The sequence below is a fragment of the Petaurus breviceps genome, unplaced genomic scaffold, assembly GCF_028583685.1.
Source record: "Petaurus breviceps papuanus isolate PSGF00001 unplaced genomic scaffold, PetGlider_PUasm1.0 227, whole genome shotgun sequence".
NCBI classification, from domain to species: domain Eukaryota; kingdom Metazoa; phylum Chordata; class Mammalia; order Diprotodontia; family Petauridae; genus Petaurus; species Petaurus breviceps.
The window spans coordinates 11,867,673-11,895,362 of NW_027185896.1; the positions used below are offsets into that span (position 1 = coordinate 11,867,673).

At 38.3% G+C, this 27,690-nt stretch overlaps 1 protein-coding gene across 3 annotated transcripts in view; it reads left to right on the forward strand.

The window, feature by feature from the left end:
* Window positions 1-2,153: 2,153 nt before the first annotated feature.
* IP6K2 (inositol hexakisphosphate kinase 2) overlaps window positions 2,154-27,690 on the forward strand; it is a 47,176-nt gene continuing 21,639 nt past the window's right edge. Inside the window, exons 1-2 of one of the 3 annotated variants that reach the window (XM_069095781.1) lie at window positions 2,189-2,307; window positions 10,991-11,054. The gene's annotated coding sequence lies outside the window, so the exon portion shown is untranslated. Of the gene's footprint in view, window positions 2,308-10,990; window positions 11,055-27,690 lie in introns of all 3 variants that reach the window. The other 2 variants (XM_069095782.1, XM_069095780.1) reach the window with 2 other exon arrangements.

The window sequence follows — 27,690 nt, forward strand, 5'->3', positions numbered from 1 at the left end:
AATCCTTCCTCCCCTTGAGAAAATGTAAAATATCTGAAGACAAATCATGTACTCCTAATGCCTTTTCTTTCTGGCCTAAACATCCCTAATTTGTTTAAAATATCACTGATAGCATGGTGTCCAACTCTCACTATCCTGGCTGCCCTGGACGTTCTATAGCTGGTCACATCCTTCCTAAAATGTGAAGCCCAAGACTGAACAAAATACTCCATATATGATTTGAGCCAGGAAGGGCTCTTTCTGGACACTGTGGCTGCCATTTCATAGTTTGTTCAATTAAGACATTAAGTTATGCAAGGTCCTGAGTTCAGTGCTAGGGAAAATGGAAAATTGTAGAAAATAGTACAAATCTGGGGCGGTTAGGTGGCACAGTAAATAGAGCACCAGCCCTGGAGTCAGGAGGACCTGAGTTCAAATCCAGCCTCAGACACTTAACCCCACTTGCCCTCCAAAAAGCAAAAAAAAAAAAAAAAGTTGATCAAGAGAGTTCACTTGAGGGATTCAATCTGATGAATTTTCTAGGTGGTAAGCTTTTGTTTTGGAACAATTGCTAAGCACTTTCCTCTAGCCCTAATAAAATATGAGCAGGTCAGTTATTTTTTTTGGGGGGGGTGGGAACAGATGTGTGGTTTCATTGATCCCGGTGTGGAAACCCTTTCTAGCAATGCAGATGGGCAACTGTTCTCTAATTTAAATAAGGCTGGGAGAAAATTACCTAGAGAATTGAGAGGTAAGGGACTTTCCCAGGCTCATACAACTAGAATTTGCCAGTATGTTTTAGAAGAGGTACTTGGAACCATGTTTTCCTGACTGATGACTATTGTTTTCTCTACTATTTTGTCAGAAGGACAGAAACCAAACCCTGATATAGTGACTGTTGCCCTGAAGATGATCTGATTGACTTGAGATGAACTCTTGTCTAAGTGCCAAACTTATGTGCTTAATAAATGATTACTGACCAAATACTTCGGATGATTATTTTATCTAACAACTCATTCTACTTTGCAACAGCTCTAATTGTTTAGGAAGGTTTATTTTACTTTGACACTTTCCAACTCCAGCCAGTTAAATAGAGGTGATACTAGCCTTCTTTTTAAATTTTCATTTGCTCTTTTAATTTCTGTTTTTCTTCTAGAGTGCAGAAGTGGGCTCAGGCAAGAGAATTTCCTATTAAATTGACCTTTTTTGAGCTGATCCTTTGTTCTATTCTGGTAAGAATCTTTTTGAATCCTGCCATAGAACTTGTTGGAGGTTCCTCCTAGCTTTGTATAAGTAAATATGATAAGGAAATCACCCGTGCCTTTATTCACACCACAGATAACAGCAGGGGACACCAAGGCCTTCCTGCTGACATAATCGATACCCCTCTTTGGGTCTGGTCAGTGTTCAAGGTCACTTATCCAGATAATCAGCATTAGGGCGCAGGGCTCCTGGCTTCCAGGCCCGGGCTCTTTTCACTGTCCCTCCAAGGACTGCAAAAATCAATACTGATGAGTGACAGGGATGGGTCTCAGGCTGGTGTTCCACTGTAATTAGGACAGGTCAAATCGTGGAAGGACAGGAGTTTGTGGTGTTCACCGGGAGGGAAGGGGGAATGGGGAGCATCGTGGGGGATGGGAGATGGAGGATGCGGTGAGTGATGGTAGCGGGTGATTCAGTGGGGACAGAGGATGGGGAGACTGTGGTGGATGACGTGCATGGAGCTCACTGGGTGATGGAGGATGTTGTGGGGGATGGGAATCTGTCATTCAGTGGGAGAGAAGGGGAGCTATAGAGGATGGGATGTCTGGGGTCAGCTGGGGGATGGGAGACATTGAAGTGTGTGGTGTTCAGCGGAACAATGGGGGCACCTGTTGGGGGAAGGGGTACTCGACAGGGATCTGGCGAGATTAATGTAAGGGGTGGGGTGTGTGGATGGTGTTGCATGGGGGGTGCTGGAGGAAAATGAGTGGGAATGGGATGTTTTATTCAGCTGGGCTACAAGATGATGTCACACGACTGCGGGCCCAAGGACTCCTAGTAGCCCCTAGGCACAAGTTCGGTTTCCCCCTCCCCCTCCCCCTCCACTTGAGTTTCCCTTCCCCCGGCCTCGAAGCCTCCCAGCCAGGTTACCAGGCACCTTAGCAACAGCGTATTTTGGGCTATCCAATCAGCGAGCGTCTCTCCCGCCCAGAGCCAATGAGGCCATTCGCTGAGAGCGAGGGTACCCGGCGGGGGGAGCCCGCGGCGGCGGTGGCCGCCATTTTGGCTCCGGAGAAACAATAGAGCTGGAGCCGCCACCGGGGACCGCACGGGCCTAAGCCGCAGGTAACGTAACGTCCTTTGCCGCCTCCTCGCTCTTCCCGCCGGGGAGGCTGCCAGGCCTCTCCACATCTGACCTTCCCCCCCCTCGTTTCGACCCCGGCCCGGAGTCCCGGCAGCGCCTTCGAGGGTACCCGGCGCCCCTCACCGCCCCCCGGAAGCCGCCCCCGGCCTGGCCCTATCAGCCCCGCCCCGGGCCGGCCCGGCTGGGCTTGGCCCCGCGCTCCTTCCCTCCCCCTCGCTCCCGAGCCGGCTGCTCCCGGGGCCCTCTAGCTCATCCTCCTCCTCCCCCTCCCTCCTCTTCGCCCCTCCCCTTTCTGCCCCCTCCCACGCCACCCTGGCCTGGGCGGCTGGGGAGAAGCGGGCGGGGGCGGGGGAGCCCTAAGCCGGCCGCCGGGTCCCTAGTCCTCCCAAGGCTTCACCTCCGTGCCTCACACTCTACACCCATCCCTCCCCCATCCACCCGGGGGGCTTGAGCCCTGCCTGAGTCTTGTCTTCCCCCTGGGCCTCATTTTGCTGGTTTATGAAGGGAGCAGGCTGGCTTTGGTAGCCGGACTGCACCCTAAATCTTGTTACCATGGCGCTCATTTCGTCTACATCCCCATATTGGGGTGAAAACGGAAGTCAGCTTACGGCAGGGCTTTTAACCGAGGCGAGTCAGTGGCTAGAAATCAGGGGGTCCATGAACTTGGATGGGGAAAAAAAATTACGTCTTTATTTTCACTCACCTCTAGCTGAACTTGAACGTGCCCTTCCGTTGTGAATATAGGCAACAATATGGGTGGGGCTACAAGCATTCATTAGGCGCCTATTATGTGCCAGGCACTGCGGTAAGCCCTCTCCAGTATCTTTATTTCATCAGGGGGTCCGTAGGTTTCGCCAGAATGCCAAAGGGGTGTGTGTGACATGGCACCAAACATAAGTATGAAAAAGATGCCCTGCAGCATCAGGAGGCCCAGCCCTCCTTAAGAGAGCACCTTTGGTCTCCCAGCTGTCTTTTCGGTCTTATATCCAATTATATGTATTTATTCAGGACCAAGTCCTGTTCAGGAGACTTTTGAAATCTCGTATCTGACCTATCTTTTCTGTTCTTAACTGCCACAACTTACCCTCTGTCTGGACAGTTTCAGTTGTTTCCTGATCGGCCTGCCTGTCACTACTCTCTTAGTGCAGTTCTGCATTTTCTGTACACTGCTAGGCTCACGATCCATCTGCATGGAACATAATAATACTCTGCTAAAATTTTTTGGTTGCCTCTGTTACCTCATTTAGTGCTTTGTACCTCTCTAATACAACTACCATGACGTCTCACAGTTATTTGTGCTTTTATTTTATTCCTCTGCTGGATTGTAAACTCCATGAGAGCAGGGATCATATCCAGACTTTGTCTTCCTCACTGCTGTGCACCGGTGCTCTCTACATAGCAAACCTTAATACATTTTTTATTGAATGACTTAATGGCTTATTTTAGGAATGGGAAGGTGCCATACTTAGCAATGTTTGCACTTAGAACCTGGGACTTTCTGAACCACTTGGGTCTGCTCCCTTTCAGGGGAGCAGATAGAGTTCATCACGGAATTTCAGGATCCTAAGTCTCAGTTTCCTAATCTCTAGAACAAAGTCTCCATTTAACATGGGGTAGGAATAAAAATGTCATGGCTATTTCTATTTTTTTTTTTTTGTACTTGATAACAGCTTCATAAATTGGTTCATTGTGTACAAACTTTCAAAGTTCAGTTTCCCCCTCCTTTCATTCAATATTCTCCAAGCCCATACATAATTTAAGGTGCAGTGGTTGGTCAGATAAAACAGATAAGGCCCATACCCAGTCCTCACAGTGCTTATTGTGGGAGAATAAGACATTTTATGATGCTAGCTATATTTTAGGGCAGGATGACCTTAGTTTCTGTATCTGTAAAATGATGGAGTTAGACAAAATTATCTCTAAGGTTTCTTTCAGCACTAACAGACAGTATGTCAGTGATCTGATAAGTGCCATAAATATGAGATACTATGCTGAGAGTGAGACCTCTTCTTGTTCACTCTTCTTGCTCATAAAAATGATGACTGTTAAAACTGAAAAGTACACATGTATTTTATGCATCTGTTAAGTACCACCCTTGTCAGTAAAAAAAAAGTTGGCATACTTCCTCCATATTACACATATTTCTTTATTTTAAAACTATATCTTCATATTGTACTAGTAAATTGTATTGTGAAATCTAAATTGAAATGAATGAGGTAAAGGTGATAAGCTATTTTAAAATAATTTTTATTTTATTCATTAATGATGCAAACCCCATTTTATTCTAATTAAAATATTATTACTAATATTTTAGTGAGCATTAGTATGAGCATACTTCCTTATGTTTTAAAATCCATGACTTTATACTGTGTGATACAGCACATTTTTTAATTCATTTTTATTTTATTCTGTATTTGCTTGTCTCCTTAATTAGAGCTGGAAAGTACCTGAGAGTCTTTCTTGCATAGTCCAGCCCCTTTTGACAGAGGAGGAAACTAAAGCCAATAGGGTAATGTCTGTGAACTCCTCTAAAATCATATAACTTGTCATTTTCACCACACATCTTTGAACATTTTTTTGTAGCTTCATTAGTTTTGTGGAGGTTATTACTGATGGTAAAGCTTGGGGGCTATGGCAAATTTAAGCTTAGAGGTTTTTTATTTGAGGTGAATGTAAATTGTTATTCATGGATATTTTGGGGGTTTTTTGGTAGCCCTTCTGTGGGGCAATTTTATGATGTTAACGAGTGTGTGCCAGAGGGCAGCGCAATAAAAAAGACCCTCCTGTATTCCCCCCCAACTATAGGGGGGAAAGTTTGAAGTTACATTTGAAAACTGGAAAGTGGAAATATTGGAACCCACTAATGTAATTTGTATTTACATGGACCACTTTGGCAGTCTGGTGAATCTATGAACTCAGAAAAATGTTTTTAAATGTATAAAGTAATACATAGAATTACAAAGGAATCTGTTCTGTTGAAATAATTGAAATATTTTTAAAAACCAAATTGATGGGCTCTTGCTTTAATGATAAAAGATTTTCTTAAGGACCTAATTATGAAAATGGTTGTATTTGTGTTCTGTTTATGGTGTTAATATAACTTCCCAATGAAATATATCAAAGAGGCATCTCAGTACCTCTGTAGTGATTTGAACTTAAGAGTCAGGAGGCCCAAATTCAAATTCTGATTCTTTGACCATATGATTCATGATCTCATTTGTAAATGACAAAATGATAAAACTTCTACAACCTACCCTGAGGGTTTGACCTGGGATGGAATTTTGTAAATAGCTACCAAAATGTGAGAAAATGCTTTGCAGATAATGCACAATGTACAAGATTATAAAATTTAAAAGTATATGGGATCTTGGTGATCTTTGAGGTCTAAATGTTAAGTAATATTCCAGGGTCATGTAAAGGTAGTAGGTAGCAGGCTTTACAGTAGTTCATTCCCTGCTAAATGTATGGAAACCCTTCATTAAAGCACTTAATAAAACAGTAATGGTAATGCCTGTTTCAGTCCAATTTCTTTCTTTTTTGCTTTTTGGAGGGGGAAAGCAGGGCATTTGGGGTTAAGTGACTTGCCCAAGGTCACATGGCTACTAAGTGTTAAGTGTCTGAGGCTGGATTTGAACTCAGGTCCTCCTGACTACAGGGCTGGTGCTCTATTCACTTAGACACCTAGCTACCCCTCAGTCCAATTTCTTATATGGTTATCCCTTCTGCAACAAGACTTTCCACACTGAGACTTCTCCTATACAGGTTTTGATATATGGAGGCCTGGAATAAGAAATTAAATGGGAATTTTGGGGGGAGTTTTGTGGAAACTGCAGACAACACTTGAAGGGCCAGCAGATGGAACAGAAAAAGTTTAGAATTTCAAAAATGCATTAAATATGTATAGTATAACTATCAACCCAAATTTTACAATAAGGTACTGTAAACACCCCATAAAAAATAAAAGATTCAGACTTCTTCTCTGGTACAAATAGAAGGCCCAGATATTTTATGAGGATTTTCCAGATAGAAGGGTGCTATGCCCCTAACTCTCTTGATTTAGAAGGGATAACTGCCATAGAATGTAATTGCACATATGTGATGTGAATAAGAGTACAAAATATTTGGGTTTTGTGTGCAGCTGTACTTAAAGTATTCATCATTTCATAGATATCAATGGGTCTCTCCATCGGCATCCCTTGTATGCCTTAGCATATAGTGGTCTCAGACCTTTTTGTTATTATGCATCCTTATCAGTAAAAATATTTTGAGCATGCATCCCCTATATAAACATTTATCTATTTAAAAATTGTACATGTGTACTATTAAACTAATATATTAGGTACATTTAAAAACAAATTTTGAAGGATGAGATAAAGATGACAAACTTAAATTGTTTTATTAATAGTATAAAACTCATTTGTACATACTAGCCATATGACTATGTTTCCTTACTTTTAAAAATCTTGGCTTAAAACTTTGTGATTCGGGGTGGCTAGGTGGAGCAGTAAATAGAGCACTGGCCCTGGAATCAGGAGGACCTGAGTACAAATTCCTCCGCAGACTCTCTCTCTCTCTGTCTCTCTCTATCTCTGTCTCTCTCTGTCTCTGTCTCTCTCTGTCTCTCTCTCTCTCTCTCTCTCTCTCACTCACACACACACACACACACACACACACACACGTCGTTTGACCTTTGGCAAGTGACTTAACTCCAATTGCCCTGCCTTCCCCGCTCCAAAAAAGCAAAAAAAAAAAAAAAACCAAACAAAACCCAAAAACTTTGTCATTCAGTTATTAGAAGATGTGATTCTGAGTTCAGTTTTTTTTTTTCTGTACTTGTCTCCATTAGAATGTAAGTTACTTGAAGGCAGAGACTGTTTTACTGTTGTCTTGTATTCCCTGTTATGTACATAATAGGTATTTCATTATGTACATAATAGGTACTTAATAAATTCCTAGTGTGATTTCTGGCTAATGGCTGTTGCAGTTGAAAAACAAATACCTCACAAACATAATGGATAGATCCAAATGGAAGAGGTATCATTGGCTTCACTTTCCTAAATCACAAAACTTTTATTTTCATTTCTACCATTATCTGAAGGTACATTTCTTCTAGTAAATTTCCATCAGATATCAACCAGTTTTTGTAAGTGATTTGAAAGGCGTTGCATTTTTACATTTTTAACAAATGGGTACAAAACCTACTGAAATTCTTAGTTTGAATGATTTTAAACAGATTAGAAAATTTTGTTTCTATTTTTTTGAAGGGTGCAGATATGAGAGTCTTTGTAGGAGACACGTTATTTTTTGGCAATAGCTTATTTTTAAAATGTCTTACTAGTTATGATGGCTTCATTAGTAATATCTCAAAGCATAGTATACATTTAGGACAAGGTTTTTTAGTACTCTGTAGTTAGATCCATATTTTAGATTTTTAATTTCAAACATTTTTTATTCTAATAAAGCTTTATTTATAAGATAAAAATAAATACAAATAGAAATGCTAATATTTTCCTATCATACCCCTTGGGTTTTACGTGAATCCCACTTTGGAGATGAATATTTTAGTAGACTTTTCATAAATTGTGGTGGTTAGAACAGTTCAGTTACCTGGGAATCAGTTTGTTAGATTCCATTTGCCTCTCCACTTTTAAATGGGCTGGTTCTACCAGAACAGAGATTCATCCATTTGTGGGACCCATATAAGTGTTTCCAGGTTCATAAGATCTGTAAAAACTCAAGCTTTACAGGCATCGATTTCAAGAGTAGCCCATCATCAACTTTATGTCACAGTCAGGCCTCAGAAGAAATTTTAAATGTGTTGGTAAATGAAAAACTTGTTAGAGGAAAAAGGAGCTAGTAGTAATGGTAGATATGCTTCAGTTGTAGTTACTTTCACCAAAGGCCTAGTTTGGTGGAAATTTTTTTTTTTAAGCAATTGGGGTTAAATAACTTGCTCAAGGTTACATGGCCAGTTATTTCTGGGTGTGGTGCTGAGTGTCTGAGCCCGGGATTCGATCTCCAGGTCATCCTGACACTGGAGCCGGTGCTCTTACTCGCTGTGCTACCTGGCTGCCCCTGGTGGAAATTTTTAATACCACATTTAATTAACATTTTTTTTTTCTCTTGTATCCTTATATTGTTTTGAATGCTTTAACAGCAAAATGGTACTCACCTTGACAAGCAGGATAGAATAAAGGAAGTTGATGACAATTAGCATCTGAAATTGCAAATCAAATAGACTGTTCGCTTATATAGCATGTATGTTTTTAATGGCAAAATATGGAGAGAAATGAATTTAATATCAACTAGGTTCTATAGAAAACAAGCTACTGAAATTTATGGAAAATAGTAAAATCTTCCAAGTTCCTTCCTTTTGGGGAAATTTCAAAGACTTATTAAAATGTATTTAACATAAGGACCTTATCAGGACCATTTTGACTTGTAATATTTTAACAGTGTACCATTGTCTTCTCTTCATTTTAGCTAAGTGCCTACTCTGTTGAACATAGTGTGCCAGACTCTGAAGGAGATCTCAGGATGTAAAAGATTCCTTTCTTGCTCTCAAGGAGCTTGAGCTTGCAGCCTATTAATAGTCCTGTAAATTGTTAATTAAAATAAAGTCAAGTGTCCGTAATTTCACACACAGGACAAAGTCAACTGTTAGCCTTGAGGCTACTTTGGCTTTTAAACCTTAATCTTGACTAAAAGTTAGATTTTGTTTTGACAATGAGTCCACTTTGGTATTGGAAATTCAGCAAAATATGAAACTTTAAGTAGTCTATTTCTGGTTTTCTTAGACTGTAAGAGGAGCTTTAAGACTGTTAATGGTCATTCTAACTGGATTAACTGTTGTTCCGAGTGATACAGAATTCACAGAGAATGTATTTTATAAGCAGAATTTTTTTAAAAATTATGGACCATAATATTATGGGCCATGACCATACAACTTATCACCTGATAGAATGGATTCTTCATTACTAAAACTAGACTAGTTTATAGTCTGTTAACTAAGATGATATTCAGAACTTGGAAGTACCTGCCAATTGGTTCCATTCTGCTGGTATAGTCTTAGAGAATCACTTCTTGACACAAACCTGATTTCCTGTTCTTCATGGTCTATTACTGTGAATCATGGAACACACTAAAATCTATGAAGCATCAAAATTTCAAATGACCCCAAAGGTCAGTGGAAGAACATATGGTAGAGGGCAACAGCATATTACCAGTGATTGTCTGCATACAAAAAGTATCATAAAACATGTAATTTAGGAAATGTAAATGTATAAAGTTAAAGCAGTGGATAATGGAGAAGCAGTCTGAGTGATGCACAAACTATACAAAAGAACTACATAAAGCTGCTTGTGCATTGGGTAGATTTTTTATTGAAAACATGAACCAGAATCATACAGGATGGAAAGGTGTGATTAGATTGTAATCTTTTGCCATATTGTAATCTAACAATACTGGCATTGTTAGAGCTGTGACTCCAAGGAAGTGTTGAAGTCTAATTTTTAATTATAAACATTTAACACTCAAAAATATAGTACAAATAGACAAAAATCAAAATTAAAACACTAAAAAACCCTAAAATACAAAATAGATCAAAAAAACAAAATTAGAACAGTTTACTTTGATATTGAAAATAATTATAATAAAGTTGGGTTTTATTTTTTGCTTTTTTTTGGAGGGCATTTGGGGTTAAGTGACCTGCTCTAGGTCACACAGGAGTTGTGTGTGTGTGTGTTAAGTGTCTGAAGCTGGATTTGAACTCAGGTCCTCCTGACTCCAGGGCCAGTGCTCTATTCACTTTGCCACCTAGCCACCCTAATTATAATAAAGTTTAACAAAATGCTGCATAATTTTTTTTGTTTTCTTCAGATTATTTTTCCCTCTATGTAATTATAAAGATTTGTTGCATGTGTGTATATCTATATGTGCATATGTGAGCATGTATATAGTATCATGTGAATTTTGTATAGTATGTTATCAGAAATATGATTTAGATATTATATTCAGATTATGCTGTAAACTCATTGATGTAAGTATTCTCTTCGGTGCTGCAGATTACAAATTATCTATGCTTACCCATCCTGTGATGGACCCTCTAACATGCTAGCAGTCTTCTTTGATTTCTCATGAATTCCAGAGTACACCAATCAAGCATATGGAGGGCTCTTTGGCTCTCTGTCACAGCATGACCTGGTTGTCTTGTCCTCTTTTCCCTGCCCTCAGATGGCATCCTTCAACATAGCTTATTTATAATTTTTTGTAAAGTGTGAGTGATTATGGAGCACTGCAGTGGCAAAGGTTTATATTCTAGTTTAGAATATAAACCCATGTAAAATACTGTTGGGAAGGATGGCAAAAGATTCCAAACAATATTGTTTCAAATAACATGGAGAAGCAGTGCAGGGAAAAACAGATTCATAGAAAGTTTGTCAAAAGACCCAGCTAAGGAAAGTAATTCTAAGGTTATTTAAGTTTGAAACCTGAAGGAGGATAACAGATAAAACAGTTGTAAAAGAGAAGTTTTTATAATTATAATGATACCTGACCTTTATATAGTGCTCTAAAATCTGCGAAACACTTTATATATTGTCTCATTTGAGCCTCACAACAGTTTTTTGTGGTAGGAACTTACAAGGCATTATCTCCATTTTACAGATGAGGAAATAGGCTCAGAGGTCAAATGACTTGCCCAAGGTCACACATCTAGTAAGTGTCAAAGGTAGGATTTGAACCTATATCTTCTTGACTGCATTTCTAACTCTCTATTCTATTTTTATATCACAGTTATTTCTCAGTATACTCCCATCTTCCCTCTTAGAATTAAACCCTTCCTTCTAAAAAAGAAAAAACAGTTGAACAAAAATAACCAATACAGTGACAACATCTGAAAATATATGCAACATTCTGCCCTCAGGCCCCTGCTTCTTTTCCAACAAGGGCAGTGGAGGTCCACTGCATTTGGACTTTTTTAAAGATCAGAATTCCAAGATACTTCTAGAGGATGCAGAAGTGGCACTGAAGGAAACAAAGATGGGAAAAGCAGTTTGAACAGACCAAATTTAAACAGAGAAGGTGTGTGCTGGAGGTGATATAATTCTGAAGACACTGAGGGATTGATTCTCACAATCAAAGGTAGAGAAGAAATTATGAAAAATGTGGAAAAAACCTTGAACCTTATTATCACAAAAAAGACGAGAATAAGAACTACTGACCTATGTGCTTACTTTGTGAAATTTTTTTTACAAAATTAATCTGTATGCACAGCAAAAATACCCTTAATGAAGGTATTAGAAGAGAGCTGGAAAGCTTTAACAAATAATATTTTATAGTAAATCATATCATTATCACCATGCAGTTGACAAAAAGTAGAGAATTGTACAAATCTCTATTGTGTTTTGTTTGACTAGAGAGAAACATTTGATTAAGTAGAACATTGATTTTCAGAATGTGGTCTGGGAACTCCTGAGGGTCTCCAAGGCCCTCTCAAGGGGTCCAGAAGGTCAAAGCTATTTTTTTTTTAAAGCAGTCAGGGTTAAGTAACTTGCTCAAGGTTACATGGCTAGGTGTTTCTGGGTGGGTGCTAAGTGTCTGAGCCCGGGATTTGATCCAGGTTATCCTTACACTGGAGCCAGTGCTCTTACTCACTGAGCCACCTGGACGCCCCGTCAAAGCTATTTTCATAATAATACTAAGACATTTCAATCTCTAATACAGTAAATATCATTAGATGTAACTAATAAAAAACTCTTTGGAAGATCCTTATTTATTTACTTTTGGCTTTTTGGAGGGGGAAAGGCAGGGCACTTGGGATTAAGTGATTTGCCCCAGCTCACACAGCTAGCTTAAGTGTTAAGTGTCTGAGGCTGCATTTGAACTCAGGTCCTCCTGACTACAGGGCTGGTGCTCTGTTCACAGTGCCACCTAGCTGCCCTGATCCTTAATAATTTTTAAAAGTGTAAAGGGATCATGAGACTAAAAAGAGAATATGAGAACTCATATATAACAGGCATCTTCTTTCTTTTTCTTTTTTTTTGCTTTTTGTAGGACAATTGGGGTTAAGTGACTTGCCCAAAGTCACATGGCTAGTAATTGTGTCAAGTGTCTGAGGTCGGATTTGAACTCCAGTCCTCCTGACTCCAGGGCCAGTGCTCTATTCACTGCACCACCTAGCTTCCCCCGGCATCTTATTTCTTGTCTTCTCAGTGGATTGGGAGGGAATGTAGGAGGGAGAATTTGCAAATGAAAATAAAAATAAAAATTAATAAGAGTTTGAAAATTGCTGCAGTAGAACAAATGCTGCCTTCAGGTTCTCCAGCAAAGCATTTCCCATGCATGTGTGACAATTATATGAGAATCTTGATAGAAAAAACATGGGAATGTTATTTCATGACTGATCATTGATGTCAGGCAAAGTATAGAGCAGGTAGGTATATGCTAGCCTGTTTTGTTAGAAGAGATGCCTTAAAGAGTTCTTAAATAGAGGTCCAGGAACTTGAATGGGAAAAAATTATATGATTATTTTCACTTAATTCTAACAGAAATTTATCATCTCCTTCAGTTATGTTAGCAACAAATATTATTCTGAAAAGGAGTCCATAAGCTTCACCAGACTGCCTAAAGGATCCAGGACATGATGAAAAGGTTAACCCCTTTTTGGTCCTCCAAATACTCTTTGTTTGTAGATTATTATGCTGATTGCATCAAGGTCTAGAACAAGTCACATTTAGAATTAATAACTAGCATACGTTTTAAATTGGTTTAATTGAAATCAGACTTACAAATGGGATGGGATTATTTTGTTGTTCTGAATCTTTGCATGTGACAAATTGGTACCTGTCTGGACTAGAATAACAGAGGAATAGAACTGGAAATCACCACCCACTAGCTTACTTCAGTTACTTGTCCGTATATTCCTGTGCTGATGTTGAAATCTTCGTATTAGCAATAGATGTCATTGGTATCTAGGCAACACAGGTTTAGCTAAGCATCTCTGCTTCTTGCTTACAGAACTGAAAATTTTCCATTGTGCAGTTTATTGAGACTTACAAGGAGAGGCTTTTTCCTTTGAACAGAGATTTTTCTGTCACCATCCACTAACGGTGAATATAATTTAGAAGTAAGTTTTAGTGAGCCTTTCAGATATTAATGAAATATACAGTGATGTATTTGGGTAGCCCACAAATAACCTGTCAAGTTAGTAAGAATTTATTAAGTTCCTACTATGTGCCAGGCACTGTGCTAAGCATTGGGGACACAAAGAAAGGGAAAAGACAGGTCTCTGCTCTCAAGGAGCTCACTGTCTAATGGGGGGACCCTATGCAAACAATTATGTACAAACAAACTATGTACAGCAATGACATCAAACACAAATAGAACCAGGACCACTAAACAGTAGTACATAAGGTTCTTTTTGGGCCACATATTGATTTAGAAAATCACAAGTTAACATATTTTATTGTAATTTTATTTATTTTATTGAATATTTCCTAATTACATGCACTTGGGAGTGTTGCTGACTCTGTGGTCCAAGGGCTGGATGTTTGACACCTGTAATAAACAGAATAAATTTGAAATAATCTATAGAGGGAAGGTACTAGATTTAAGGGAAATTAAGAAAGGCTTCCTGAAGAAGATGGAATTTTAACTGGGTCTTTAAGGAAGCCAGGGAAGTCAGGCAGAGATGAGGATATTACATTTAGAAAGATCTTTTTCTCTTCTAAAAAATTTCTCAAAATAGTCCCCTCATTGTTCAGTTAGACTATAATCTTAAATATTTAAAGGAGAGAAGAAAAAATGTGTCCTAAAATTAACAGCATGGAGCTATTAGTATTTTATTTTTCCCAATTACATGTAAAGATAATTTTTTTAACTTTCATTTAAAAATATTTGAATTCCAAATTTTCTCTACCTTTCCCCCTCCATCCCCTACAGTAAGCAATTTGATATAGGTTATATATGTGCAGTCATGTAGAACATATTTCCATATTAGTCATGTTGTGAAAGAAGAAAGACCAAAAGAAAAAAAAAGTGAAAATAGTATGCTTTGATCTGCATTCAGATTCTTATCGGTTCTTTGTCTGGATGTGGATAGCATTTTCATCATGAATCCTTTGGAACTGACAGAGCTATGTTTTTTTTTTATTTTAAGAGAGCTGTAATCTACCTCAAAAGTTTTTAGGCAGAAATAGCTCATTCACCCACTCTTTTGTTTCCTTTGAAGACTGAGAAAGTTAGGAAGCTACTTCTGATCCCCATTCTTTCTATAGTGTAGATGGCTGCACAAATAGCCACATTGGTAGCCATTGATTTTTCTTATGCTTGGGTTATTAAGGAGTTATCTTGTTCAAAGATGAGGACTGTTGTTTTTCTGTGCCATGAATTATTAGGCAATTTTGTGATCTAGTGGCTAGGCCTAGGACCTAGCTTCCCATATGCCTGACTAATTGAGCCTTGCTCTTTTTGTTGGAAAATTGCCTTATAACAGTGAGAAGTTTGAGATATATTTGGAGTCCAAATTTAGTACTGCATGCATGCCCTGGTTTTGTTAAGGGAGCCAGCATGGTGTAATAATAGTAGCTAACATTTCTATAATAGCACATAGAAAGCAAACAGAGGTTAAGTGACTTGCCCAGGGTCACATGGTTAGTAAGTGTCTGAGGTCACATTTGAATTCAGGTCTTCCTGATTCCAGGCCGAGTGCTCTTATCTGCTGTCCCACCTATCTTTTCCTACTATAGTGTAGTGAAAAGATCACTGGTCTTAATCTGGGAAGACCTAGGCTTGAGTCTGGGTTCTGCCACTAACTAACTCTCTTATCTTGGACAAATTATAGAATTTTAGAAATAGAAAGGACCTCAGAGAGAAATAGGAATACATTTTTTGAGTGCAGGGATCAACTTTTGATTTGTATCCCCAGTGCTTAGTGCAGTGTCTGATCAATAGTTGGTACTAGATAGATGCTTGTTGATTATCTAGGCCAATCCCCTCATTTTCCAGAAGACCAGAACCCAGAGAGGTACTGGAATTACTTACCCTAGGTCATCCACCTTGGAATATAACTGAGCCAGGACTTGAACCCCAGTCCCCAGTCTTGTGACTCCCAAGACTAACACAGGACTCCTGTGAATACATGACCTCTAAGGTCCCTTTAGCCCTGAATCCTTATGATCTTAATTGGTTTCCTTGGGTTAGATCTCTCCCTTTCCCCCATTCTTCTAGTATGTAGCTGCCAAGAACAACCTTTCTAAAACACTTTTATGTAGCTAGAAATTATAATGGGCAGAGAATGCATCTTCTTCCATACTATTTAACTGGCAGTGGACAAATGATTCTCCATAGGCTGAGACTAGCACCAGGCCTTCAGAAGCCCCAGTATCACTGGTTGGCAGCTAACCTGTTAGTACAGACTCCAGGGCCAGCATTATGACTTCAGTCTCATCACAGTGGCTTTGGCATCTGCCTCCTCTCCTGCTATATACAGCCCACAGGTGAAAGAATTTCCTGCTTCTGAATTGGTTGTGATGGGCATTATCAGTGACACATTGGCAATGGCAAATGCTAACCTTCTTAAGAATGAGATATACCAGGGTCATCCAGGGGGTGAGCCAGAATGCCTTATACACTTGATAGAAATGCTTGTCCATGCGGGTGCATAAGGATTTTATTTACTTGGTAAATTTAAAAGTGCTTTGTAAATGTGATTGGTTATTTCTATAACTTGCCTTCTAAAAAGAGTAAATTATTTTTTTCATAAATAATGATGGTTAGCATAATGCTGAGATGTCCCTTTGATTTCATGTTTCAATTTTTGGAATCCCTTCATTTAGGTGTTTATTTTTTGTTTTTGGTTTTTTTTTGCTTTTTGGAGGGGGCATTTGGGGTTGTGACTTGCCCAAGGTCACATGGCTACTAAATGTTAAATGTGTGAGTCTGGATTTGAACTCAGGTCCTCCTGACTCCAGGGCTGGTGTTCTATTCACTGTGCCACCTAACCCCCTCCCTCCCCCCCACCCTGCCCCGTTTAGTTTTGATTAAGTTATGGTTGCAAGATGCACTTTGACATTGTGCGTAGAGGGCTGACTTCTGAACCAGAAAGACCAAGTGCAGATCCTGGTTTTGACACTAGTAGAGGTATGAGAGGTAAAATGATGGGCAAACTAACTTGAATTCTCAAAGATACTTCAGGTAGTTCTTTTAAGACTATGTTACAGATCAGTTGTTGAGATAAAATGTGATCTGAACAACAAAAATTTAAAATTGCCCTAATGACTTTAAAACTAAGAATTAACTAAAGACGTCAGACAAGGCCCTTCCCTTCTCTGGGCTCATTTGGGGCACACCCTTGACCATTTGTATGTAAGAGATATAATTGGGGAGGGAGTTAGATTAGCTCTTCATGAGACCCTTCCAAATTTTGTACTGTCTCCCAACTCTGAAATTCATTTATTTAAATGCAGTTGAATTGTGGCACAGTCCTAGAAGTTATAAATGCCAGTCACTAATACTGTTGTACCTTCCTTTGGAGGTGCTTTATTTATTTATATTATTTTTTCTGTCCAGTGTTGTTAACTTACAAAAAATTGTGCTTTTAATTATTGTTCCATGGTATAGCATAGGATCTGACATCAGAAGGTCAGGATTCCAGTCCTTGTTCATGCTGGCTCCATCACTTAATGTGACCCTGTGCAAGGCAAAGTATCTCGAGGCCTGAAGTATTCTCATCTGTATAATAAAGGGTTGGGTTAAATGGTCAGTAAGATGTTTTCTAGTAAAAATAATCTCAGATTCCTGTGATTCCATGAAATAATAATAACAACTCACACTTCTATAACTCTTTAAAATTTTACAACTTACTACCTGTGTGTGACCTTGGGCAGTTCAGATATCTCTGGGCCACAATTTCTTTTTTGTAAAATAAGGGGATTGGACTTAATGATTTCTCAGGTCCCTTTAGCTCTAGATTCTTGATCCTATACTGCTGACTTGTGAAAGCTGAATTTGCATAGAAAATCAGAATTGTCTCCTGGTAGGAGACTACGTGATACCGGTTGACTTAAAAGTCTTGGGGAGGAAAGTGACTTGTCAGAGGTATTAAATAATTCATTATACACATTCAAAATGTATATGAAGGTTTCAGTATTGCCTTGGCAATTTGTTTAGCATTGGTTCCCCTCCTAAGATGATTCAGAGGAGAAAGATTTTCCTGGGCCTGGTTGAAACTATCCTTATTTACCTATCCTTTGCCAGAAAAGGGAAACACACACTTTGAGCTTCCATTTGGGAGATTAGATAGGTTTTGTTTGGCTTCACCTTTGTTTACTTTTGATCTAGCTGGTGGAAGTTGTTAGTACCTGTAAAGTGCTTTTGTACTCAAGGGAGCCAGAACCTCAGCCTCCACTTAACTAATTCAGTTCACTTAAGAGAATCAGAATAGAATTCCCTTGCATCATCCCCTGTACTAATCCAATTGCCCTTGGGTAGCTCTCATTGTGAGCATTAAACTGAAATTTCTCCCTTTCTCTTGCTCCCATTTCTGTCCTTGAGACCAATCGAATGAGTCAGCTCCCTCTTCCCTATGATAACACTTAAAATACTTGGAGAGATCTATCATGTGCAGGCCAACCAAACCTATTTCCTTCAAATGATTTGCATGATGTTTCCAGATCCCTTGTAAGGCTGCTTCCTTCCTCTTCCTTCCAAAAGGCTTTTGGCATATTATTGACCTCTTCTCATTTTCCTTTTCTGCAGTTCATAAACATTGATTAAACTTCTCTGTGCAATAATATTTCATCTTTATAGAAGAGGCACTCAGATTTCTTCTTCATAGCTGTCTTGCCAGCTGTCAAGGCAACATCTAACATAGTCCCAAGGAGCACAAAATCTATTCCATAAGGCTAAACTTAACCTGCCTTCTGCCTTACTTTGTAACTAGAAAATGTTTTTATAGCTTTTAGAAATATACTTCATGTCAGGAAGTCCATTTGGCTAAGAGTGGCTTTTATGTAAAAGTCTGGTTTGGTGAAATTAATAAACATTTACTCTGTGCAGAACATTACGGAAAATACTGAGATGAATAATAATATGGTGCCTACTGTTGAAGAATTTATATTCTAGTAAAGTATATGAGTCATGTACATAGATAATACATAATACAAGGTAGTAGTATGTGTGCCATTAGAAAAGTAGAAATGAAGTGTCATGGGGATATAAGACGGAGATAATGTTATAACAGTAGCATTTTGAGTTGATCCTTTGAAGGATGAAAGGATAAAGTTAGACAAAAATAAGGCCTTCCCATGGCTTTCCAAGTTGAGGGAATATTATGTGAACAAATGAATGGAACCATGTGACCATGGGACACATTTAGGGAAATGACGAATAATTTGAGATTTTATTATAGAAGGCCTTCAATGCCAGGTTAAGGAGTTTGTAATTTGTTCAATAGGTAGTAGAAAACCATGACAGTATTTTGAGCAAGTCTGTGTATGACCTGGTCATATTTGTACATTAGCAATATTAATTCATTGTAGAGTAAGTTCAAAGGATGCATTGGAAATGGAAACTGGAAATGAGACCAGTTAATGTGAAGGTCACCTCTTCACTGTGCTAAGATTGGTTTTCACCAAATCTATAATTCTAGGTTAGAAGCTTATTAGAAGAGTCAGATTTATTATTATATGATCAGTAATGTACCGGTCTTAATTTGACCATTTTCCACAATGAACAAAGACAAACTATTAGAGCTATAAATGTTAACTGCCACATTAGTTGGCAGAGCATTTGTAAAGAGAGGAAACTTATTCAAAGGATATCCTTTGAGTCTTTATCAATGTCCATTAGCAAAAGTAAGCTGAAGACTGAAATTTCAATCATAGGAGTTGAATATAATAAATAAAGCTGAACCTTTTAGTGAATGTAGAATGATATGGGTAGACAGGCAGGCTGTGGAAGAAGACCAGGAAAAGGAGGAGAGGCATTGTCTCGTGTGGTCCTTTAAAATATGGTATCATATTTAGAATTTCTGAGAGGTAGAAACTAGTTTGAATGTGTGTAATAGACTATATAGTGATAAAGTTGATGTTCTCTGTCTCTCTGTCTCTCTCTGTATGTGTATCATGTCCATATCTATATCATCCATATCTGTATCAGGTAGAGCTTAGAAATTGTGGGTGGTATAGTAAACCATATAGCTAGGAGTAAGAGTAGGGGCAGCTCTCATCTTCTCCCCTGCCCTATAGCCTTGCCCACCCACTTTGGGTTATTAACATTCTGGTCATTTAAATTTGCTGCAGTCTGTGCTTGTAATCTTAAAATGTTAGGACTTGCTTCCAGGGAGAGTAATAAACTTCATGACCAGTGAGACTTGTTTGTGCTAAGCTGTACCTTGTTATTATGACTGGTATTGGGCTTAGTTTCCTCAGAGCTGAACTTTTATTTTGAGAGGAGCCAGTGTGGTGCATTGAAAGAGTCCTGCAGTTTGTAATCAAGAGAGAGTAATACTAACATCACAGAATTGTGAGAAAAGGGCTTTGCAGAGATTAAAGTATTGTTAAATGTGAGTTATTACCTTACTTTAGCAAGAAATCAAAAGACTCATAAAAATGAAATTGGAAGAGAACTTTATGAGAATAATAATAATAAACTCATATTTACATGTACCAGGTACCAGGCTAAATGCTTTATAATCATTACCTCATTTGGTCTTCACAACAACCCTGGGAGGTGGGTGCTATTACCTCCATTTTATAGATGAGAAAACTGAGGCATATAGGTTAAGTGACTTGACCAGGGTCACAGCTAGTCATTGTCTGTGGCCATATTTGAACTTAGGTCTTCCTGACTCACAACCCAGATCTCTATCCACTGTGCCACCTATCTCCACCTACTGACCATTCTTTCATAAAAGAATGGATTGTAGAGGCAGCTAGATGGTGCAGTGAGTAAGAGCCTCGCAGTCTGGAGGACCCGGATCGGTTCCAGCCTCCATTCAGGCCTCAGATACTTAACACCCACACAAAAAAACTAGCCGTGTAACCTTGAGCAAGTTACTTAACCCCAATTGCTTTTTTTTCTTTTTTTTAAGTAATGGGGGTTAAGTAACTTGCTCAAGGTTTCACGACCACTGGGTGTGGTGCTGAGTATCTGAGCCCAGATTTGATCCAGGTCATCCTGGAGCCGGTGCTCTTACTCGCTGAGCCACCTGGCCGCCCCTAAGTAATTGGGGTTAAGTAACTTGCTCAAGGTTACACGGCTAGGTGTTTCTGGGTGGGTGCTAATTGTCTGAGCCCGGGATTCGATTTCCAGGTTTTCTCAACACTGGAGCAGGTGCTCTTACTCGCTGTGCTACCTGGCCGCCCCTTCCCAATTGCTTTAAAAAAAAAAAAAGAATGGATTGTAGATTAGTTAGCCTGACAACCTAATTTTATACCTGAGGAAACAGAACGAGAGAGTTGCAACTTGCCCAAGGTTAAAATAGCAATAATAAGTACCACATCTGAGATTTGAACATAAACCTTCTGACGCTGTAATGATTTCTCTTTTCTACTAGACTGAATTGTCTTTTTTGTTCCCTTTTCTTATTTGTGGTTCTAACCATTATTATATACTGTTTTATTGCTTGTGTTGTAAATCAAGTCAGATTGTTAAATATCAATAAGTAGGCATTTATTGAGTAGCTACCATGTACCCAGTATTATTAATAGGTGCTATAAAGGGCTATGAAGCAGAATGTATTCAATATTTTTAGCTAAACTTAGTCTTTAGGAGAATGTAAGCAAACCTCTTGAGGGCACAGGCTGTGTTCCTCATTTTGTCTTGTCTTTATAGTGCCTAATACTTCACAGTAGTTGCATAGTTAAAAAGTACATTGTTATACTTGATTCTGTGTGTCTAGCTTTTTTGTTTGTTTTGTCTCTCTAGCCATGTTGCAAAAACTTCTTGTTGCCATAGTGCTGGACAGACTATAGAGTAAATATTAGATTCTTGTTTTTTGTTTTTCACATAGGCTATCATGTATAAATTTATAGTGTTTATACTTTGACAAAGAATTAGATTTCCTAATTTTGCTGCTTTGTACTTTTATAAACACAAAATTTTGTTTATTTAGTACTTTCCTAGAAGGCACATCAAAATAATTTTGGGAAGGCGATTGGGCAGTGAATCAGGATAACATTGGATTGTTCTCACTTTTCTACCCTGGATAGGCTGAATGCTTGGATGGATGAGTGGGAGTGGAGCAGAAGCCAGGTATCTGCCCTTGAAGAGAATAGCAAGTTACAAAAAAGTGGCTGTGAAGAGAGAACATCTTGAAACACAGAAGAATACTTTGGGTCATGAGATTTTGAACTGGAAAAAATTTTAGAAATTATCCCAGATTTTATGGATGAGAAAACTGAATCCCAGAGAAAATAAATGAGTTGGCTAATTTCACAGATTGCAAATTGTAAAGCTGGGATTTGAACCCAGGTTTTCTGACTTTAACTCTAGAGTTTTTTTCATTTGGTCACACTCCAAGTACTTAATGCAGTGTCATTGATCAGCAGGTAAAAACTGAGAATTAGTGTCTCTTACAATGCTTTTGAGCCCAGTAGAATGGAAAAAGGTCACTTCTTGCTACAATTTAGAGACTCTGCATCAAGTAAACTGTTGAAAGCTAATGAGAAGCCTCTTTTTTAAATATATCATTTTCACTTTCCTGAATTAAAATAGTGGAAGTCCTTATCAAGGTTAAAGCATTTGAATAATTTGAATCACGTTCTGACATTTTTTTAGTTCTGTTTGTTCTATCTCTAGGATTGCATGTACAGTTGTTACAGTATTACAATCCATAGAGCAGCGAATAAAGACAGAGCCCACATATTTGTGATACTCTCAAAGCTCCTTGCCTTTTTAATTTGGATCCAGTGCAGGCATTTGGACTTGTCAACCCTGGAACAGATTGAAATGTCTTCTGGAACTCCTTCTCTGTTCCCAGAGTCATCTGAGTTGGGCAGTGTACAGGGAAACAAACAGTAGTTAAAATAGTCTTTCTCTTCCTCTTCTCCACCTCTGCCTCCTCTTCACCCCACCCTCATTCTGTTCAGGAGCAGAATAATTACATCATTAATTCCTGCCTCAATGTGGAACCTGGAGCTAGGTAGAGGTTGGCATGGGTCATCTATAGATTTTTTAATTGCTAAGTGGAGAGAAACCACCTTTATCCTCTACTCCATCATGTTTATTCCTCTGCTAATAATTTCTGTATCATGCAGTTTATCATCAGCCTGGAGCCTTGAGAAGGAATTACCTATTGCTGTTATTATTAATAAAGTTTACTCCTGTTCCTATTATACAGATGAGAGGAAACTGAGGCTTAGACAGACTTGTCATAACTTGTCAGGCTAGTCATGACTTGTCAGGCTAGTCACACCTAGTGATAGTGAGATAGAGAAAACAACTTGGTACCCATGCCAGTTTTCTAGCACTTAGGTACCTCAGGGATAAACAGTATCTCCAACAGAGAGAATCCTGGCTACCACCATCAGATTTAAAGAGCACCAGGCTAGAAACCATTTAGATTCTTCTTGGTGGATAAAGATGAAGATACTGAGGAAGAATGGAAAGATGAAGTAACTGCATTTGGAGGCACTTTATGGTCCCCCCCCCTCCAGAGAGTTTGAACTGAGGGAGGCTAAAAGATTGGTTGGCATTTGGTACTGTTGTGACTAGAATGAAGAGAATCAACTGAGAGAGCCCTTTATTTCTTTTACAGAACAGTTTGTATAGGACTTGGGAGTATAAAATACTGTTTCATACTCTTATTCTTCACTGGAGACAAGGGGTCCCTTCAACATGGGTGATTGTGTGTGTGTGTGTGTGTGTGTGTGTGTGTATGTGTAAGTAAAGGATGATCCCAGTTCCTGACACTACACTTGTTTGGGAGAGATTCTCTTCCTTTTCTTTTGTTAAAATTGGAATGAAATGTTATTAAATCGATAGAAGTAAGTAACTAATGTATCCATGTAATCCATCCATCTTTTTGAAATATGTTGGAATTTCTCTTCTTTGCTTTCCCATAATAATAATTCCCCATATATCTAGAGCATGAAAATCTTACATCTAGCAGGTAGATGTTGGACGTTGGACTTGAAACCTTAAGGCCTTCTGACTCTTAAGTCCTTCTGTCCACTAAGAGTGGTATATCTCTTTTATTTTTTTATTTTTTAAGCAGTTGGGGTTAAGTAACTTGCTCAAGGTTACACGGCCAGTTACTTCTGTGTGTGGTGCTAAGTATCTGAGCCCAGATTTGATCCCCAGGTTATCCCAACACTGGAGCTAGTGCTCTTACTCCTTGAGCCACCTGGCTGCCCCTGGTATATCTCTTTTAAGGAGAGTCTTTGATATAGTGTTAAAGCCTTTTGTTTTCTCTGATTACTGAGTGATTTCTTAACTCCCCTTCTTTAAAGGAACCAACTTCAATGCTCACATAGTGAATAGAATTATTCAGATGACCATAGCATAATGCTCACTCATTCTACACTTTTTAGTCAGATTTAATTTAAAGAGCTCATTTTGAGGTTAACATTCTCAGTATTTACTTAGCTCATTACTATGTGTTTAGAACTTGAGGATAGTAGCATAGCTATAGCTCTTGGTTCAGAAACAGAAATAAGCAGAACTAAGGAGAAAAACACTCAGGCATTTATTTCATTGTGTATATTTTCAGTAGTGGTTTTTCTTTGGATAGGTTTAGAATTATAGACTCAATTGTATAGCTGAAAGACTCTTAAAGACCATTTAAAGTTGTATACTATTTATATTTACTGTGATTGTTGGTCTCAGGGTTGATTTTCAAACATTTTTGCTCTTATCAAAATGAAAAATCATAATGAATATGATTTGGGAAGAGGAGACCTTCACTTTTCAGGGCAGCTAGGGTTTTTTTTTCCCCCCTAGCTTCAAGGAATTTCTTCTGTATTAGAAAAAGCAAACTTCCTAGTTGAACCTATTGATTTTGTAGCTTAATACAAACAGTTCTAGTAAACTGTAGTCTTATCCTGGACTGATGACAAGATACAAAAATTATAGTTAACCATTAGCAAAAATTAGTTGCATTGAGGCCCATTTTGATGGCCTCCTAAATAAAGATTAGCAGTTGCCTTCTCTCCCACTGTTGCTTTTATCTTATTAAACTTGCTTGTTGCAGCTGCATTTGTTTTGGGCATATTGATTTGGGTCCCTTTGTGCTTCCAGCATCCAGGTTTTCATCTTTTCCAAAGGGACCTTAGGAGGGCACCTAGCTCCCTCTGACAGCATCTCTTTTTAGATTTGAAATGACAGGATCATTATAAAAAATAAAGGAGGCCTCTGCTTTTCCAGAGGGCTGATCCTTTTGTCGCTCTTCTTTTCTACTTGTGAGAGTTTGTAGGGCTATGTATGATTTTGTCTGAATGGTAGCTTAGCACCCCTGAAGTAGTTGTAGCTCACAGAGAGAGAGAGAGATTGTTAATATGAAGCCTCTGTACTTACATATACAACATTTGCCTTTGAATTCTTTAAATTTTCTCACTGGCATTTAGTCAACTCATTCTTATTTTAAGAGCTTTATATTGTTCTTGCCTGATGTGTTCAAGACAGAATTTCTCCAAAGCACCTCTGGGTTTTGTTCAGCTCATGGGATCTAGAACTGGAATGTATCTTAGAGACCTTAGAGACATTAAGCCCAAGTCACTTATTTTACACTTGGACTCAGATTGGGAAAAGAACTTGCTCACAGAAATAGTAAAAGCCAGGACCCAAACCTAGGTCAGAGTTGTGACTGCATTCCCCTGCCAATTGATACACAAGAGAAATGAATACATATTATGATTATATGTTTTAATGAATATAAAATATAAATTTAATTGTAGTAATATATTTGAAAACAATTTCAAAGTCTTGTTTTTTATGGTAACATGTAGTTTGTGGTTACTGAGATTATCTGTCAAAAATGTAAAGTGAGTACTAGATGATTTCTTTACTACATGGCTAATCCTTGCACATAACCTTGCATTTCACAATACTTTATGATGAGACTGTGCTTTAAGTATATTCATAGCCATCATCTCATTTGATCCTCACAATAGCCCTTTGAAGCAAACTGGGCAGAGATAAAAACACTGAGGCTCAGAGAGGGAAAGTCATTTGTATGACCTGTGTGAAAGTTACACAGAGAAGATGGTAGAGGTGGGATTCAAACCTAGGTTTCTTATTTAGTGCTATTTTTACTGTACCATATTGTGTTCCCATGATAACATAACAGTAAGTACTCAGTAAATATTTTTGGATTTGGTTTTTATTTGATCCCTGCTGTGATTTTAGGGAAAGTACAATTGGACTTAATAACTCTTACTTGTTTATATGTGTGTAACATATGTCTTTCTTTAGCTTCTGAGGAATTAAAACCAGAGAGCCACCCAAAACAGACTCTTTCTCACTGTTTTGGAAGTATTAATTTTTTTGAAGTTTTATTTTAATATTAGATATTACATCTTTATTTTTATTCCGTACTGTCTCTGTTGGACATTTTTTTCTTCTGATTGGGAATAGTTGGTGCTATTAACATGAACATTTCCTGTACTCAGTTAAATCAAATTGTCAGCATAGAGATGGATCAGAGGGAAACATAGAGATTGGCTCAAGCTTACATGCATATTTTAGGTCTCTTTTTAAAGATTAGGCCAGTTAGGTACAGAACTAAACTTGTATAAAGATGGTGTCAGGAGAGAGAGAACAGGGTACAGGTGAAGACCAGTGATTTTAATAATAGTAATAATTTATCGTATAGAGGTCACTTCTTTGTCTCCTTTATGTTTCATCCTTCTCGATCCCCAAATGTATCTCCTAAAACTGTTTTCAGCCTTTTTTTATTCTTTACTTAAATGACCCCATTTATTTCCATGACTTTCATTTATAATTTCTGTGCAGGGTCTCTCTCTCTCTCTCTCTCTCTCTCTCTCTCTCTCTCTCTCTCTCTCTCTCTCTCTCTCTCTCTCTCTTTCTCTTTCTCTCTCTTTTTCTTATTAATTCAGTACACAAAAATCAAATATACAGAGAACAGAAAAAAATGGTATATGTTATAACTTCTTACATATTATTTGGACTTTTAAATACATATTGTTTAACTTGGTAGTAATAAAATTGCCCTTTTTATTATCTTTGTCCACTTTTGAACTTCCCTAGGCTCTCCTGTATATTTTTAAATGTTTTATTGATATTTTTTTTTGCATCTTTATCACTGTTGACCATTTAGATCTCTTCCTTGTAACTCAAACCAAACAAATTAACACATTGACTTTCCCCCAAAAGTTGCGTATCATTCTGAAGCTCTAGTTTATCACCTTTGTGCTAATAGGTGGGGAGTATACTTCATCATCAGACTTCTAAATCATTGTTCCATGAACTGAAGAGAGATCTGAAGTATTTTGCAGTTGTTTTCCTTTATATTTTTATGGTCATTGTGTAAATTGTTCTCCTGGTTCTACTGATGTCTTCCCAGGTTTCTTTCAGCATCCCCCTTTCATTGTTGGCACTATTATTCACTAAAATCACTCATACTTGAAATAATGACATCCTATTTTACTCTTTAATCTCCCATACCCCTTCACATCTAATCACTTATCAAGGCCTATTGATGCTACTTCTATGTATGTGTTAACATCCTCTAATCTTCAGTCTCATTAATAATACACATTGGTGGAGGCTTTCAAAAACTTCTTGCCTGGACTATTTTAGTAGCTTCCTTACTGGTCTCCCTGTTTTCCATTCTCTTGTTTTCTATCAGTCCATTGAATAACTGCTTAAATAATCTCCCTAATGTACATGTTTGAGCATGTTACTCTACTCAGAAACCTTCCTTCAGTGGGTTCCCTATTGCCTCTAGGATAACCTACAAACTCCTCAGCTTAGCATTTTAGTCTTTCTACTTTATCTTCTCATACTTAATTTCAGATTCCCCTTAACACACTTTATATACAGTGTTGTAGGATTTCTTCCTTTCCTTGGTGTCCTTGCATTCACAGATGCATTCCACACCTGGAATGCTCACCTTCCTAGAGGCTGTTAGGTAAGGTGGATAGAGTACTGGGCTTGGAGTCAGGAAGGACCTAAGTTCCAGCCTTAGACACATGCTAGCTGAGTGACCTTGGGCAAGTCACTTAACCTCTATTTGCCTCAGTTTCTTCAACTGTAAAATGAGGATAATAATAGCACTTACCTCCCAGAGTTGTGAGAATCAAATGTAAAGTACTTAGTACAGTGCCTGGCACATAAGTATAGACACTATAAAAATGCTAGCTGTTATTATTATTCCTCATCTCCACAGGTTGAAGTTCTTTTCC